This window comes from Mustela erminea, chromosome 1, assembly GCF_009829155.1.
Source record: "Mustela erminea isolate mMusErm1 chromosome 1, mMusErm1.Pri, whole genome shotgun sequence".
Taxonomy (NCBI): domain Eukaryota; kingdom Metazoa; phylum Chordata; class Mammalia; order Carnivora; family Mustelidae; genus Mustela; species Mustela erminea.
The window spans coordinates 177,938,461-177,944,460 of record NC_045614.1 but is presented as its reverse complement, the minus strand read 5'-3'; positions in this window follow the sequence as shown (position 1 = coordinate 177,944,460).

The following is a 6,000-nucleotide window of genomic DNA, read 5'->3' as shown; positions in this document are numbered from 1 at the left end:
TTCCTCTCAGGACTGCCTTTGTTGTGTCCCACAGATTTTGAACCGTTGTATTTTCATTATCATTTGTTTCCATGATTTTTTTCAATTCTTCTTTAATTTCCCGGTTGACCCATTCATTCTTTAGAAGGATGTTGTTTAGTCTCCATGTATTTGGTTCTTTCCAAGCTTCCTCTTGTGGTTGAGTTCTAGCTTCAGAGTATTGTGGTCTGAAAATATGCAGGGAATGATCCCAATCTTTTGATACCAGTTGAGTCCTGATTTAGGACTGAGGATGTGATTGATTCTGGAGAATGTTCCATGTGCACTAGAGAAGAATGTGTATTCTGTTGCTTTGGGATGAAATGTTCTGAATATATCTGTGATGTCCATCTGGTCCAGTGTGTCGTTTAAGACCTTTATTTCCTTGTTGATCCTTTGCTTGGATGATCTTTCCATTTCAGTGAGGGGATTGTTAAAGTCCCCTACTATTATTGGATTATTGTTGATGTCTTTGACTTTGTTATTAATTGGTTTATATAGTTGGCTGCTCCCATGTTGGGGGCATAGATATTTAAAATTGTTAGATCTTCTTGTTGGACAGACCCTTTGAGTATGATATAGTGTCCTTTCTCATCTCTTATTATAGTCTTTGGCTTAAAATCTAATTGATCTGATATAAGGATTGCCACTCCTGCTTTCTTCTGATGTCCATTAGCATGGTAAATTCTTTTCCACCTTCTCACTTTAAATCTGGAGGTGTCTTCGGGCTTCAAATGAGTTTCTTGGAGACAACATATAGATGGGTTTTGTTTTTTTATCCATTCTGATACCCTGTGTCTTTTGATTGGGGCATTTAGCCCATTAACATTCAGGGTAACTATTGAGAGATATGAATTTAGTGCCATTGTATTGCCTGTAAGGTGACTGTTACTGTATATTGTCTCTGTTCCTTTCTGATCTACCACTTGTAGGCTCTCTCTTTGCTTAGAGGACCCCTTTCAATATTTCCTGTAGAGTTGGTTTGGTGTTTGCAAATTCTTTCAGTTTTTGTTTGTCCTGGAAGCTTTTAATCTCTTCTTCTATTTTCAATGATAGCCTAGCTGGATATAGTATTCTTGGCTGCATGTTTTTCTCATTTAGTGCTCTGAAAATATCATGCCAGCTCTTTCTGGCCTGCCAGGTCTCTGTGGATAAGTCAGCTGCCAATCTAATATTTTTACCATTGTATGTTACAGACTTCTTTTCCCGGGCTTCTTTCAGGATTTTCTCTTTGTCACTAAGACTTGTAAATTTTACTATTAGGTGACAGGGTGTGGGGCTATTCTTATTGATTTTGAGGGGCGTTTTCTGAACCTCCTGAATTTTGATGCTCATTCCCTTTGCCATATTGGGGAAATTCTCCCCAATAATTCTCTCCAGTATACCTTCTGCTCCCCTCTCTCTCTCTTCTTCTTCTGGAATCCCAATTATTCTAATGTTGTTTCATCTTATGGTGTCACTTATCTCTCAAATTCTCCCCTGGTGGTCCAGTAGCTGTTTGTCCCTCTTTTGCTCAGCTTCTTTATTCTCTGTCATTTGGTCTTCTATATCGCTAATTCTTTCTTCTTCCTCATTTATCCTAGCAGTGAGAGCCTCCATTTTTGATTGCACCTCATTAATAGCTTTTTTGATTTCAACTTGGTTAGATTTTAGTTCTTTTATTTCTCCAGAATGGGCTTTTATATCTCCCGAGAGGGTTTCTCTAATATCTTCCATGCCTTTTTCGAGCCCGGCTAGAACCTTGAGAATTGTCATTCTGAACTCTAGATCTGACATATTACCAATGTCTGTATTGATTAGGTCCCTAGCCTTCGGTACTCCCTCTTGTTCTTTTTTTTGTGTTGAATTTTTCTGTCTTGTCATTTTGTCCAGATAAGAGTATATAAAGGAGGAAGTAAAATACTAAAAGTGTGGCAACAACCCCAGGAAAATATGCTTTAACCAAATCAGAAGAGATCCCAAATCGTGAAGGGGGAGAAAGGGGAAAAAAGCGGTTCAAAAAGAAAGAAAGGAAAAAAAAAGAAAAGAATTAAAAGAAGAAAACGAATAAAGAAAATTAAAAAAAAGAAAAAATATATATATTAGATAAACTAGTTTAAAAACGTTAAAAAGGAAAAGGGTAAAAGTTAAAAAAATTTTTAGCAAAAGAAGAGAAAGAAAAAATGAAAAAGAAAAAAATTACTTTAACTGCAAGACTAAAAAATCACAGTTAGAAAACCATGAGTTCCGTTCTTTGCTTTCTCCTCCTCTGGAATTCTGCTGCTCTCCTTGGTATTGAAACCGCACTCCTTGGTAGGTGAAGTTGGTCTTGGCTGGATTTCTTGTTGATCTTCTGGGGGAGGGGCCTGGTGTAATGGTTCTCAAGTATCTTTGCCCCAGGGGGATTTGCACCACCCTTACCAGGGGCCGGGCTGAGTAATCCGCTCGCTCGTGTTTGCTTTCAGAAGCTTTTGTTCCCTGAGCGCTTTCCGTAGTTTTCCAGAGGATGGGAATACAAATGGCGGCCTCCTGGTCTCTGGCCCGGATGACCGAGAGCCCGGGGCCCCACTCCTCAGTGCACTCTCAGAGAACAGCGCCCAGTAACTCCCGTCTGCCTGACCTCCGGCCGCGCTCCAAGCTCACCGAGCCTGCGACCGGTTCAAGGTAACCCCGAGCTGCGAGCTTACTGTCGGCTCTGTCTCTGTAGCCGGCTTTCCCGTTCCAATACCCGCAAGCTCTGCGAGACTCAGACTCCCCCGATCCTTCTGTGACCCTGCGGGACCTGAGGCCACGCTGACCCCGCGTGGGCTTCGCCCCGGTTTAGCCTCTGGAGCGATGTCCCTCAGCGGAACAGACTTTTAAAAGTCCCGATTTTGTGCTCCGTTGCTCCGCCGCTTGCCAGGAGCCAGCCCCTCCCCCCGGGGTCCATCTTCCCGTCGCTTTGGATTCAATTCTCTGCCAGTACTACCTTTCAGAAAGTGGTTGTTTTTCTGTTTCTAGAATTGCTGTTCTTCTTCTCTTCTATCTGCCGATGGATTTGCAAGTGTTTGCAATCTTTAGATAAGCTATCTAGCTGATCTCCTGCTAGCTGAAGTAGTCTCAGCCTGCTACTTCTCCACCATCTTGACTCCTCCTGCCATAAGTTCTTTATATATTTTGGATACTAACCTTTTATCACCTATGTTATTTGCAGATATCTTCTTCCATTCTGAAGGTTTTCTTTGAGTTTTGCTTATTGTTTCTTTCACTGTCCAAAGATTTTATTTTGATGAAGTCCCAATAGTTCATATTTTGTTTTGTTTCCCTTGCCTCAGGAGATGTATCTAGTAAGAAGTTGGTATGGCTGAATTCAAAGAAGTTACCACCTGTGTTCTCTTCTAGGATTTTCATGGTTTCCTAGCTTACATTTAGGTCTTTCATCCACTTTGAATTTACTTTTGTGTGTGGTGTAAGAAAGTGGGCCAATTTCATTCCTCTATATGTGGTTGTCCAGTTTTACCAATACCATTTGTTGAAGAGACTGTCTTTTTCCCATTGGATATTCATTCTTTCCTGCTTCGTTGAAGATTAATTGACCACGTTGTTATAGGTTCATTTCTGGGTTCCACTGATCTATGTGTCTATTTTTGCGCCAATACCATACTGTTCTGATCACTACAGCTTTGTAATGTAACTTGAAGTCTGGAGTTGTGGTGCTTCCAGGTTTGGTTTTCTTTTTCAAGGTTGCTTTGGCTCTTCACAGTCTTTTGTGGTTCCATAAAAATTTTAGGATTGTTTGTTCTAACTGTGTGAAAAATGCTGTTGGTATTTTAAGAGGGACTACTCTTAAGTGTGTAGACTGCTTTTGGTAGGACAGACCTATAACAACATTTGTTCTTTCAACCCATGAACATGGAATATCTCTCCATTTCTGAGTCATTTTTAGTTTCTTTTAACAGTATTTTACAACTTTTGGAGTACAGATCTTTTCCCTTTTTGGTTAGATTTATTCCTAGGTATGTTATTGTTTTTGGTGCAATTATAAATGATATTGATTCCTTAGTTTCACTTTCTGCTGCTTCATTATTGGTATGTAGAAATGCATCATATTTCTGTACATTGATTTTGTATCCTGTGACTTTACTGAATTTATCACTTCTGGCAGATTTTTGGTGGAATCTTTTGGGTTTTCTATATATAAGATCATGCCATCTGCAAATAATGAAAGTTTTACTTTTCTCTTGCCAATTTGCCTTTTATTTCTTTTTGTCATCTGATTGCTGTGGCTGGGACTTCTAGGACTATGTTAAATGACAATGGTAGGAGTGGACATTATTCCTGACTATAGAGGAAAGCACTCAGTTTTTCCCCATTTAAGATGACATTAGTTGTGGGTTTTTCATATATGGCCTTTAATATGTTGAGGTATGTCCACAAGGTTCAAATTTTTAGTTAAGTTTTCAAATTATGGACCAGAACCTATTCATTGAAGAAAATAGCCTGAATCAAAAGAATTAAGGAGATAAGTGGCTGCTTCTGGAGGTATGTACTTGTGATTATTGAAGGTGTGCAAATGTAGAAAAGTACTTGAGAGAAAAGTACTTTTTTCTCTTAGGTGTACAGAAATGCATCATCTTTTAATATAGAGTTGTCTTGTGTATTACTATGTTTTGCCCAATCAAAGTCCAGGATTTAGATCAATCAGATTAGCAAATCCTCACTGCTTGGGGAGGGGGTCTGGAAGAAGAATGGAGGAGGTCTGGTTGCTATTATTTCCCCCACCACATACACACACACACACACACACACACACTTTCTCTCTCTCTCTCTCTCTCTCGCACACACACACACACACACACTACCTTGGTAAATTTATATTCCCTAGGAGAGAGCTAGAAAACTATATGGCAATAAATAGTAGGAACTTTAAAGATGCTCTTGTCATTTGATCTAATAATTTCACTTCTAGAGTAAGAAAGATATAAATGGATGTTGTGAGAAAACTTTATATATAGAAATGTTCACAGCATTGTAATAGTAAAAAAGAAAAAAAAGTGGAGGACCCTTTCAATTTAGCAAATATTTACTGAACTCTGCTCTGTTACATGTAGTTTTTAGGTGCTTGGGATATATCAGTGAGCAAAATAGATTCCTGCTCTCAAGGAGTTTATGGTCCAGCAGGTAAAAGTAAATATAAATACAATAAATAAATATTTGTATAATACTATTTATATACTGATAGAGGAGAACAAGTGCTGTAAGGCATCACATAGTAGAGAAAGTAGTGGGTGTTGGGCTTGGTGCCTGCAGAATGACCAGAGTAGGTTTCAGTGAGAAGGCAGTATGACCAAAGACTTAGCAATGGTGGTAGCTATACAGATATCTGGAGGAAATAGCAGCATGTAAACTAATGGGAATGATGCAGTAGAAAGTAAAAATCTGATGAAATAGAATTTCTTTTATTAACATAGGTAATGCTAACAATATTCAGTGAAACAAGCTGAGTATAAGCTGTATATTCAGTTATTACCATTTTAATTATGCACACATGTATATACTCATTAATTCCATAAATATTTATTAAGTACCTATATAGCACTTATTTTATTCCAGGTGCTATTCAAAGCATTTCCAAATATTAATATCATTAAATCTTTATAAGTCTGTTATGAAGTAGGACTATTTTGACCCCAGGAAAGAAAAAGTTTCCAATTAATTAGCTAACATCACATTTCGGCAAGAGCAGACCACAGTTTTGCTCTGCTTCCTTAATCCACCTGATTCTGCCTCTTCTTTGCTGGGCACTGTTTGCATGCGGGGGAGAGCGTAAAACATATATATGCCTAGAAAAAGTTCTGGAAAATATATGCCAGATGTTGATATTGATTTTTCTGATTGTGGGTGGAATTATAGATAATATTCTTTATTTTGCATACATCTGTGCATTTTTCAAATTTTCTATAATAAAGACATTTAAGTTATGACTAACATATCACATATGTTTTAATAGTATTGTGTCTTTAA